The sequence below is a fragment of the Petromyzon marinus genome, chromosome 59, assembly GCF_048934315.1.
Source record: "Petromyzon marinus isolate PM22_M1 ecotype Great Lakes invasive population chromosome 59, UKy_Petmar_22M1.pri1.0, whole genome shotgun sequence".
In the NCBI taxonomy this organism is placed as follows: Eukaryota; Metazoa; Chordata; class Hyperoartia; order Petromyzontiformes; family Petromyzontidae; genus Petromyzon; species Petromyzon marinus.
The window spans coordinates 21,460,192-21,473,122 of record NC_133725.1 but is presented as its reverse complement, the minus strand read 5'-3'; the positions used below and the strand labels follow the sequence as shown (position 1 = coordinate 21,473,122).

Sequence of the window (12,931 nt, the reverse complement as noted above, 5' to 3'; positions counted from 1 at the left end):
CTATTGGGTAAAGTCACGTAGGTGAAAATAAAATAACAAAAAATCACGACGTTTCGGCCACAACACAAGCGGCCTTCATCAGGTGAAGGGACGCTACTGTCTGGAGGACAGCGCTGGAGTGGAAGAAGCCACGCTTAGATCACGACCTTTAAGCTGTGTGAGAAGAAAAACACCAAGCGCCTTGACAATGGAATTAGCATATAATTTAGCATTGAAATGGCTAATTGAAATAGCTAAGTTAAAGCATACACATCCGCAGAGGTACCCCTTGACAAAGGAATTAGCATAGAAGTTAGCATTGAAATATCTGAGTGATTAGCTTGTAACTGGTCACAGAAATATCTATGTTAAAGTGGCGTACAATTCTCGAACTCACCCACTCAACTACTAAAGCCACCCACCAACCCACTCATAAACCCGCTCACCCTGCCATGCACTCAATTTCTAATCAACCCACTCACGCACACACCCACTCACTCACTCAACTACTCATCCACGCACCCACCTACACATGCACTCACTAACTCACTCACCCACCCACCCAACCTACCCACCCACTCACCTCACCCACTCACTCAGTGACCAACTCACGCTCCAACCCACCCACTCACACTGTGACCCACTCAATCTCCCAACAACTCACCCAGCCCCTCACCTACTTACTTAACCACCCATTCACTCACCGACCGACGCACTCACCGCCCACTCACCCAACTGTAAACTAAAATTTAACTATTTTAATTTTAACAGGAAAGGCCCACGGAGCTATATAGATTTTTTTCATAAGCGACGCGGCCACAAATGACTGCTCAAGTAAGTTATTGAGTGCGTGTGTAGGTGGGTGCATGGATGAGTGGTTGAGTGAGTGGGTGTGTGCGTGAGTGCGTTGATTAGAAATTGAGTGCATGGTAGGGTGAGCGGGTTTGTGAGTGGGTTGGTGGGTGGCTTTAGTAGTTGAGTGGGTGAGTTCGAGAACAGTCAAAACCTCGAAATGCATGTTTCTAAATATGGAGAGAAAACCCGGAGGATTCGGGAGAAAAATCCATGCAACCACAAGGAGAACATGCACACTCCAAATATACAGGCGTCATAATCGAGATCGAACCCACAAGCTCCTGTACAAAAGGCGAGGTAGTTAATATCTCACCACCATGGCGCTCCACTTTCTTGACTCAGTCACCCACTCACCCACCCATTCAGCCACCTACCCACTCAAACACCCACCCACTCAAAAACCCGCACCTTGCCACCAACTCAACCACTTACCGACGCATCCACTTGCACACCCACCCATCCACCCACTCAATCTCTAACTCGCACACTCACCAGTCCACCCGCTCACCCAGCTACTTACCTACTCACCCACTCACCCTGCCACCCACTCACCCTGCCGCCCACTCAACCTCTAACCGACCTACCGACCCAACCAGCCACCCACCCCCTAAAGTAAACTACTTTTTATTTCACCAGGTAAGACCTATTGAGCTATATAGACCCTTTTCAGAATCGGCCTGGCTACAAATGATAGATAAACGAAGTGGCTTATCACATACATTTATTGCAGCCAAATCCTCAAAAGGCATGTTGATTCTAAATGCAGCGGAAAGGACCCGGAGCAGGAAGCGCTGCCAGGTCTCTGGAAGCATGGAGTAGGTAAGAGAAGCCTATGTTCTGAAGAACCGTTCATGTTCTGAACTGTTATTAATAAAGATTGAGAAGATTGGATCAGTTGCACTTTTTTTTGGAATACTTGATGCGGCCCAGCCTCACACAGACTCTACCTCCAGCGGCCCCCAGGTAAGTTGAGTTTGAGACTCCTGCTCTGAACGCATGTTTCTAAATATGGAGGGAAAAACTGGAAGACCTGGAGAACAATCCACGCGACCACGGGAGAGAGAGAGACATGCAAACTCCAAATATACAGGCGTCAGGGTCCGGATCGAACCCACGGCCTCTTGCATACCAGGTGAAGGAGTTAACATCCCACCACCCTTATGTACCAGGTTACACAGTCACGGACTCAAATGAAGACACAGTCCCTTCATTTAACAGTCTGTTCGATAAAGAAGTGCTGTTAGCGAGCACCTATTAAGGCTAGCATGCCACACGAGGAGGTGGGTGGTCAGTTTTACCCAGGATAGCCCTACTGGCTCTTTTCAGGAGGGTTCTACCACATTTCCCAGCAATGATTACTAGGCACAGTATATTCCAACTGGGTAATTTGTGGGCAATTGTATTTAATTCGGTTAATCTGGTCCATGACGCTGGGATCTTCAACGTCCACTGAAGCAGACGGCACATGGTGTCTTTGCGGTGAACACGCCTGTAGCATTAAACAGGGCGGCCGCTGGATTCAAACCGCGAACATCTACGACAAGCGGCACACGTACAACTGCTACAGACACACGCCGAGTGTGTAATCATTCAATATGTGAGTGATTACACGCAACATTGTTGTGTGATTAAACACAACGTCGTTGTGTGTGTAATCACACACAAAAATATTGATGAGACGCAATGACGTTGTGTTAAGTGTAATCACAAACAACAACGTTGTGTTGAGTGTAATCACAAACAACGACGTTGTGTTGAGTGTAATCACTCACAACGACGTTGTGTTGAGTGTAATTACACACAACGACGTTGTGTTTAGTGTAATCACTAACAACGACGTTGTGTTGAGTGTAATCACTAACAACGACGTTGTGTTGACTGTAATCACTTACAACAACAACGTTGTGTTGAGTGTAATCACAGGCAACAATGTTGATGACACACAGCGTCCAACAGAGGGCGTCGTAGTCGTGCCATGGGGAGGCGGCGAGTGATGAACGCCACTGCGGCGCCGCAAAGAGATCAGAGCCGTGATATTTATTTATTTGTACACTGGAGGAGGAATCCGATGAGCTACGAAGTTCTTTATCACAAACGTCCAGCGTCTTGGCCGTCACGATAGAACGAGGCCGATAAACGTGGAGGTATAAATGAGGGTGATGCTAAGTCGGTGTGCCGTGCCCTAAGTGAGGTTGCCATGGGCGTGTGTGTTGGCCGTGTCAGGAGCGGGTTAGGAGGACGAGGCAAGGGGTGAGGAGGACGAGGTGAAGGGTAAGAAGAACGAGGTCAGGAGGTGAGGGGTGAGGACGAGATGAGGTGTGAGGAGGACGAGGAGAAGGGTGAGGAGAACGAGGAGTGAAGAGAACGAGGGGTGAGGAGGACGAGGGGTGAGGACGAGGGGTGAGGAGGACGACGGGTGAGGAGGTGAGGAGCAGGGTGCGGTGGACGAGCGAGGGGTGAGGACGGGGGGTGAGAAGAAAAACGAGGTGTGGGGGTGAGGACGAGGGTTGAGGAGAGGGAGGGGTGAAGAGAGCGAGGGGTGAGGAGAGCGAGGGGTGAGGAGGACGAGGTGAGGGGTAAGAAGAACGCGGTGTGGGTGAGAAGGACGAGGTGAGGGGTGAAGCGGGCGAGGCGTGAGGATGACGAGGCGCGGGGTGGACGAGGTGAGGTGAGGGGTGAGGAAGACGAGCTGAGGGGTGAGGAGAACGAGGGGTGAGGAGGACAATGGGTGAGGAGGACAATGGGTGAGGAGGACGAGGGGTGAGGAGGGTGAGGTCAGGGGTGAGTAGGACGAGTCGAGTGGTGAGGAGGACAAGATGAGGGGTAAGAAGAACGAGGTGTGGGGTGAGGAGGACGAGGCAAATGGTGAGGACAGCGAGGGGAGAGGAGGACGAGCTAAAGGTGAGGAGGACGAGGGAGAGGTGAGAGGTGAGGAGGACGAGGTGAGCGGTGAGGACGACGACGGGTGAGGAGGACGAGCTGAGGTGAGAGGACGAGTCTAGGGGTGAGGAGGACGAGGTAAAAGGTGAGGCAGACGAGGGGTGAGGAGGACGAGGGGTGAGGAGAACGAGGGGTGAGGAGGACGAGGGGTGAGGAGGACGAGGGGTGAGGAGAACGAGGGGTGAGGAGGACGAGGGGTGAGGAGGACGAGGCGAGGGGTGAGGAGAGCGAGGGATGAGGAGGTGAGGAGCAAGGTGCGGTGGACGAGCGAGGGGTGAGGACGGGGGGTGAGAAGAAAAACGAGGTGTGGGGGTGAGGACGAGGGTTGAGGAGAGGGAGGGGTGAAGAGAGCGAGGGGTGAGGAGAGCGAGGGGTGAGGAGGACGAGGGGTGAGGAGGTGAGGGGTGCGAAGGACGAGTCGAGGGGTGAGGAGGAAGAGGTGAGGGGTAAGAAGAACGCGGTGTGGGTGAGAAGGACGAGGTGAGGGGTGAGGTGGGCGAGGCGTGAGGATGACGAGGCGCGGGGTGCGGTGGACGAGGTGAGGTGAGGGGTGAGGAAGACGAGCTGAGGGGTGAGGAGAACGAGCGGTGAGGAGGACAATGTGTGAGGAGGACAATGGGTGAGGAGGACGAGGGGTGAGGAGGGTCAGGTGAGGGGTGAGTAGGACGAGTCGAGTGGTGAGGAGGACAAGATGAGGGGTAAGAAGAACGAGGTGTGGGGTGAGGAGGACGAGGCAAATGGTGAGAACAGCGAGGGGAAAGGAGGACGAGGAGTGAGGACGAGCTAAGGGTGAGGAGGACGAGGCGAGGGAGAGGTGAGGGGTGAGGAGGACGACGACGGGTGAGGAGGACGAGCTGAGGTGAGAGGACGAGTCGAGGGGTGAGGAGGACGAGGTAAAAGGTGAGGAGAGCGATGGGTGAGGAAGATGAGGCGAGGGGTGAGGAGGACGAGGGGTGAGGAGGATGAGGTGAGGGGTGAGGAAGACGAGCTGAGGGGTGAGGAGGACGAGGGGTGAGGAGGACGAGCTGAGGGGTAAAGCGGATGAGGTGAGAGGTGAGGAAGACGAGGTGATGGGTGAGGATGATGTGAGGGGTATGGACGAGGTGAAAGGTCAAGCGGACGACCTGAGGGGTGAGGACGAGGTGAGGAAGACGAGCTGAGGGGTGAGGAGGACGAGGTGAGGAGGACGAGGGGTGAAGAGGACGAGCTGAGGAGGACGAGGTGAGGGGTGAGGAGGACGAGGTGAGGGTGAGGAGGATGAGCTGAGGGGTAAAGATGACGAGGCAAGGGGTGAGGAGGACGAGGCGAGGACGAGGTGAGGGGTGAGGAGGACGAAGTGAGGGGTGAGTACGAGGCGAGGGGTGAGGAGAACGAGGGGTGAGGAGGACGAGGGGTGAGGAGGACGAGGCGAGGGGTGAGGTGAAGAGGACGAGCTGAGGAGGACGAGGTGAGGGGTGAGGAGGGCGAGGTGAGGGGTGAGGAGGACGAGGTGAGGGGTGAGGAGGACGAAGTGAGGGGTGAGGAGAACGAGGGGTGAGGAGAACGAGGGGTGAGGAGGACGAGGCGAGCGGTGAGGAGGAGGCGAGGGGTGAGAACGAGGGTTGAGGAGGACGAGGCGATGGGTGAGGAGGACAAGGTGATGGGTGAGGACGAGGTGAGGAGAGCGAGGGGTTAGAGAAGGACGAGGTGAGGGTGAGGAGGATGAGCTAAGGGGTAAAGATGACGAGGCAAGGGGTGAGGACGAGCCGAGGACGAGGTGAGGGGTGAGGACGAAGTGAGGGCGAGGTGAGGGGTGAGGAATACGAGCTGAGGGATGAGAAGAACGAGGTGAGGGGCGAGGAGGACGAGGTGAGGGGTGAGAACGAGGGGTGAAGGAGAACGGGGTGAGGAGGACGAGGCGAGATGCGAGGACGGGGTGAGGACGAGGTGAAGGGTGAGGAGGAGGTGATGTTTGATTCGTGACAAAACATGTAATAAAGTTATTAATAACAATCTGAATTATAGTCAATTATTCACGTCTACTACATAGAGTGCAGGTAGCCGTGTGAGGATGAGGTGAGAACGAGGTGAGGGGTAACGACGAGGTGAATAGAACGAGAGGCGAGGGGAGAGAACGAGGTGAGGGTTGAGGACGACGGGTGAGGTGGACGAGGTGAGGGGTGAGGATGAGTCGAGGGGTGAGGAGGACGAGGTAAAACGTGAGGCAGACGAGGGGTGAGGAGGACGATGGGTGAGAAAGATGAGGCGAGGGGTGAGGAGGACGAGGGGTGAGGAGGACGAGGGGTGAGGAAGATGAGGGGTGAGAAGGACGAGTCGAGGGGTGAGGACGAGGTGAGCGGTGAGGACGACGACGGGTGAGGAGGACGAGCTGAGGTGAGAGGACGAGTCGAGGGGTGAGGAGGACGAGGTAAAATGTGAGGCAGACGAGGGGTGAGGAGGACGATGGGTGAGAAAGATGAGGCGAGGGGTGAGGAGGACGAGGGGTGAGGAGGATGAGGGGTGAGAAGGACGAGTCGAGGGGTGAGGAGGACGAGGTGAGGGGTGAGGAAGACGAGCTGAGGGGTGAGGAGTACGCGGGGTGAGGAGGACGAGCTGAGGGGTAAAGCGGATGAGGTGAGGGGTGAGGAAGACGAGGTGATGGGTGAGGATGAGGTGAGGGGTGTGGACGAGGTGAAAGGTCAAGCGGACGACGTGAGGGGTGAGGACGAGGTGAGGAAGACGAGCTGAGGGGTGAGGAGGACGAGGTGAGGAGGACGAGGGGTGAAGAGGACGAGCTGAGGAGGACAAGGTGAGGGGTGAGGAGGACGAGGTGAGGGTGAGGAGGATGAGCTGAGGGGTAAAGATGACGAGGCAAGGGGTGAGGAGGACGAGGCGAGGACGAGGTGAGGGGTGAGGAGGACGAAGTGAGGGTGAGGAGGATGAGCTGAGGGGTAAAGATGACGAGGGAAGGGGTGAGGAGGACGAGGCGAGGACGAGGCGAGGGGTGAGGAGAACGAGGGGTGAGGAGGACGAGGCGAGGGGTGAGGAGGCGAGGGGTGAGAACGAGGGTTGAGGAGGACGAGGCGATGGGTGAGGAGGACGAGGCGATGGGTGAGGAGGACGAGGTGATGGGTGAGGACGAGGTGAGGGTGAGGAGGATGAGCTGAGGGGTAAAGATGACGAGGCAAGGGGTGAGGACGAGGTGAGGACGAGGTGAGGTGTGAGGAGGACGAAGTGAGGGCGAGGTGAGGGGTGAGGAATACGACCTGAGGGATGAGAAGGACGAGGCGAGGGGTGAGGAGGAGGCGAGGGGTGAGAACGAGGGTTGAAGAGGACGAGGCGATGGGTGAGGAGGACGAGGTGATGGGTGAGGACGAGGTGAGGAGAGCGAGGGGTTAGAGAAGGACGAGGTGAGGGTGAGGAGGATGAGCTGCTAAGGGGTAAAGATGACGAGGCAAGGGGTGAGGGATGAGGCGAGGACGAGGTGAGGGGTGAGGAGGACGAGGTGAGGGGTGAGGAATACGAGCTGAGGGATGAGAAGGACGAGGTGAGGAGTGAGGAGGACGAGGCGACCCGAGCTCGATTCCCGCTTACAGCCACCATCACCACTGCGTCCTGGATCTCGAGAGGTAGGTTCAGCCTTAAATTAGTATCTGGTACGATGTGTACACATCGCAACTCGGGAGAAAAAGGCAGCTGAGGGTGGTCCCGGCCACCCACACAGAACATGTGTGAAACCCAGAGATTATGCGTGAAACACGTGCAGATCATTAGAAAAACAGGCAAATATCTTGTGTGATATCAAATATGGATCATGCGTAAAACACATACCGATCATACGCAAAAAACACACTCAGGAAAACAGACTCATATGCTGCTGTAGGATACGTTGGTTCAGCAGATGTACAGGGTGATGGATTACAATGTTAAGTTTTTTTTTTAAATGGCGATGAAGAATATTGTCCATTCATTTGCAGTCCAGCCGTACACTCATTCATTCACGTGCTATCTTTTCGTCTATGCATCGGTCAATCCGCAAGTCAATTATGCAAGAGGACTCAGTCCCCCCTTGCCCCACCCCCCTCTGCAAGTAGTAGCAGCTCCCTGCACCACCCAGCTAACCCCACACTGCATGCCGCGTTCTGCGCGATGCCTCAAGTTCAAGGTCGTGTGGGTAACACATTACCGTGGTGATTATTTTAACAAAATAGTGACGCGGTTCAATTTTCAAGTGCGAGTTCGCGTTTAAAGTCAATGTTATAAAATATATATTTGATGGAAGCAGGTTCGTAGGTGCAGGTGTTTGTAAGTTGAGGACTGCCTATATATACACTTATTTTTCACACAGATGTGTATATGCGCACTGGGTTACTGAGCATCCTCTGTTTAGGGACTGTACCACATTACAATCCACCATCCCACCTCTAGTAAAAGTACCTACTACTACTAGAACATCTGCTCCCCTCTGCTACGTGCATCTCCATCCCCTCCCTATTTTTGGTTGGGAAGCAATTATAATCGAACATTTTAAAGTAGCTTTTGGGTTAATTAATCCATATATCTGGGCTTTTATAGGTGTTATCTTGGGTTGTATGGATGGTGGTCACCCATCCAAGTACCATCAAAGTTCAACCCTGCTTTTCTTCCAAGATCTTATAATATTGGGTGCATTCCGGGTCATTTGGTCATAGGTGGTGTGGTGTATGGACATCTGTGAAAAAGAGTTTCATAGCTTATCAGATTCCTTCATTTAAAATAAAGATACTGGTTCTGTATGTGTTTGTTGGATTTGTATGTTCTTTAACAACTGCACGCAGTCGTTAAAATGCTTAGCCATGTCCTTCTGCTGCCGTTTGTCCGTGGCCCATGCAGCTCATCGAAAACAATGAGCATCTGGGATCCCTGCAGTTGGGGATTTTGGGTTACCAGCGTGTGGTGGCGGAGCTGCACGCTGAGCTGGCGCCATGCCAAGAAAACCTGCAGAGCATTCACTCTCAGCTCCAGGATCTGCAAGTGCTGCACCAGCAGAGTGAGGCGAAGGTGAGCAAGTGCTGTTAGCGAGCACCTATGAAGTCCGGCATGGCACAAACGCACATATATACAGCAATACCATTATTTACGCCCTCCCGTTGTACGTACTTTCACTATTAACGTACTCAAGTCATTGATAGCCAATCGCATGTTATGTACTGTGGTACCTTGCCATAGCGTACTTGAGATTTACGAACTTTACTATAAGGACCCAAATAGTTTACGCTGGATGGCGACAGTAAGGCACCAGATGACGCCCAAGCGTTTGCATCTCTGACTACAGTAGTCACTTTCATGTGTACATGTGTAGTGACTAACTCAGAGACAGTAAGACTTTTAGGCGCTTCTTTTATTTAACGAGTACCATTGGGATAATAAACACCCTACGTGGGTACACACTATTACCGTTGCTTGCCTATACAAAACACTAACCATCTAACACTGACAGCACTGAACGGAGACAGCGAACACCTATCTAGCAGCGTAATATCGAGTGAAGACGACAGCGACGAGACGACAACGACGATGACGAGATGGTGACGACGACTATCTTATATATACGAACAGCACGACGAGGATCCCACTTCCAGCAACAGCCACAAGGTCCCTCACAGGGGCCCTTCTTATACTCTCAGCGTGGCCTCGCTCCGCCACGGCCACGCCCCCTCTCTGGAACCTACTAGCGGGTTCCCGATGGCCCCCCCTCTGTGACCTTTCCCCTAGATGTCCCCCTCTCGTGTCTATCGTGGCCTGCTGACGTGGGTACTACCATACACCGCAGTTACCCTTTTTTACCAGCAGCCAGCGCTATGCCACTACACATACTCTATCAATATTTTTTCCCCACATACCGGATTTATGGTGAATATTTTTCAAGTGTAAACTAATTTTACATGATAAACAACTAATAATACACACAGTATAATAGACAAATATATCAATAATATGGCAGTCCTCGACTTACGAACGCATTTAGTTCCTGAGGCCCATTCATAAGTCGGAACGGTTCGTAATTCGGAATACAATATTGTGCGATATTTAAATTCCCATATTGTCAGTGTTATAAAATGTGTTAAGGTTCAACAAAAGAGTCAAGCATTGTTAAACTCGTAAATAAGAAATCATGTACATTTGCATTAACACTAAAATTATAGTGTATCGTAAGTAATACATAAAATGTAGTAAAAATATTTTTTTTATTTTCACTCACCGCTTTCAAATCACAAGCGTGCTCACCGCTACACTTGTAGCTTAATAGGCTGTTGGGGCACGTGCTGTTAGCGATAGCCTATGAAAGCCAGCACGGCATGCGAGGGGTTGTGTGCCAGCACCACACCCAGCTGCATTTGTGTCCCGAGTGGTGATGTTTATACAGCGCGCTAGGTGCTCATTTGAGGCCGAGTTGACCTACGGGAGGCCCAGGAATGGTTCAGATAATCGTCACTGGTGTTGGCCGTGACTTGGAATTGAACTTGGGTCGGTGGGTTTGTAGCGCAGCGCGTGAACTGCAACACTACCGCTCCCCACACAATCACTTTCACATATACGCACATGTGCGCGTGCACGAGGCTGACTCATGACATCTCGTGGAGGATCGCAGCACTGAACAAAATAGTTCTGTGGTTCAGTTTGGAAGTGCAAGTTCGCGTTTTAAAGTCAATGGTAACCAAAAATTAATACAGTTCATAGAAACAGATTCGGAAGTCGGGTATCCGTAAGTCGGGTCTCCGTAAGTATGGTGTTCCTAAGTCGAGGACTGTATGTATACACTTATTTTTCACACTGAAGGTTGTACAGAATGGATGCGCACTAGGTTACTGAGCATTCTCTGTTTAAGGACTGTACCACGTTACGATCCACCATCCCACCTCTAGTAGAAGTACCTACGACTACTAGACCATCTGCTCCCCTCTGCTACATGCATCTCCATCCCCTCCCTCTTTTTGGTTGGGAAGCGATCTTAATCTATTATTTTAATCCAGATTTTGGGTTAATTAATTCCTAAAAAATGTTTAACATAAAACTTTCGTGACTGCAGGAATTCATATTCTTGATTCTTTCGGTAAAGTCACGTACTTTTTTTTAATAATATAAAAAAAACCCACGACGTTTCGATTGCAACACAAGCGGTCTTCATCATGCTTTTATAGGTGTTATCTTGGTTTGTATTGATGGTGGTTGCCCATCCAAGCACTTGAGGTTCAACCATGCTTTTCTTCCAAGATCTGAGATGATTGGATGCATTTCGGTTTATTTGGTCAAAGGTGGTGTATGGACATCTGTGTAAAAGAGCTTCGTAGCTCATTACATTACTCAATTATAAATGAAGATCCTGGTTGTGTGTGTGTCATTATACCTGTATGTTCTGCAATAACCTCACGCAGTCGTTAAAATGCTTTCCTGTGTCCCTCTGCCGCCATTTGCCCGTGGCCCACGCAGCTCATTGACAGGAATTGGCAACTGGAATCTCTGCAGGCAGAGATTCAGTGGTATCAACGTGTAGTGGCAGAGCTGCACGCTGAGCTGGCGCCCTACCGCGACAACGAGCAGAGTGAACACTCGGAGCAGCAGCGTCTGCAGAGCGAGGTGGAGGTGAGTGCACAGCACTCGCGCATCGCACACACACACACGTATATAATTTGCGTTTAACGTAAATAATAGATTCATGCACACACGATTCAGTGTATTATGATAATGATGAGCTGGTCTAACCATCACGTTAAGCCGTCATGGTCCCCGTTTACAAATACAGATTATCTATCTATAGACAATTTCATTATTGCTGGACACAGTGATAACGATGAGAATGATTTAGCACCTTTCTGTACACCGGGGCATCTCAGAGCGCTTTACATCACATCTCATCTCAACACGTGTGAAAGGGCACCCCCAATGACAGATGTCCCTGTGGGCACAAGGTGACTCAGTACCTGGTGTGCAATTGGCATTTGTCTGCCAAGTACTGAGTTGTGTGTAGTGTCTAATGGGTCAGTATGTCCACAGCTTGTCACGGTTGAGGAGGAAGAGTAGCCTCATGCAGAAGCTGCACGTGGCACGGCAGGCATGAAGGAAGCTGTGGAACAACTCGAGGAGCTGCTTGGCCTCGTCTGGCAACCCTGGTCAGCTGGTTCAGAACTGGAGGAGGAGAAGCAGCTGTTGTGAATCCCTGCAACAGCTGTCCCTGTGAGCTGCCCCTCACTACAGAGAGCTCCATGAAGAGCATGGCGATGATCACACCCACTCACCCACCCACCCAATCACCCACCGACCCACTCACCCTGTAACTCACTTACTCACCCTCATAACTTACCCAATCATTTACCCAGTCATCCACCCATCCACTCAATCACCCACTCACTCATCCACCCATCCACTCACTAACTCACTCACCAACCCACTCATCCACCAACCCCACACCCACTCACCCACTTATTAACAAAGGCATTCATTCACTAACTCAACCACTAACTCACCCACCCACCAACTCACCCACAAACTCACTAACCAACCCAACCACCCACTCATTCACTTAACAAACCACCTACTCACTCAAGAACCAACCCACTCACCACCCACTCACCTACTACCAACGCAACCTCTCACTCACTCACCCACCCATTCACTCACTTTGGTATCCACTCAATAACTCACTCATCCCAACCACTCCTTCACGCACCCACCAACCGATTAACCACCCACTCACTCACCCACTCACCCTCTCACTTGCCAACACACTCACCCAATCAATCACCCACCCATCCACTCACTCACTAACCTACCCACGCACCGTTTCACCCACTCACTCACCCATCAACTCACTCAACAACCCATCCACTCACTCAAAAACCCACCCATGAACTCAACCATCCACCGAGCCACCAGCACAGACTCACCCAGTCACCGATTCCATCACCCACAGACTAACAGACAAATTAACTCAAACACCCACTAACTCACCCACTGAATCACCAATCCACTCAACCACTCACTCAATCTCTAACCCATCCACTCACTCGTGCACTCACCCACCCACTCACCAATCCACTCACTAACTCACCCACTCACTCATTCATTCACCCCACTCAATCAACAACCCATCCACTCTGTCTCACTATTGCATCTTCACTATCGCATCCACTAAGTCGCC

At 51.8% G+C, this 12,931-nt stretch overlaps 1 long non-coding RNA gene across 1 annotated transcript in view; it reads right to left on the bottom strand.

Annotated features, from left to right (window-relative positions):
* Nucleotides 1-9,041: 9,041 nt before the first annotated feature.
* Nucleotides 9,042-12,931, bottom strand: part of LOC142905951 (uncharacterized) — a 39,158-nt gene continuing 35,268 nt past the window's right edge. Inside the window, exon 3 of the long non-coding RNA XR_012929976.1 lies at nt 9,042-11,919. This is a non-coding gene — a long non-coding RNA (uncharacterized LOC142905951). The remainder of the gene's footprint in view (nt 11,920-12,931) is intronic.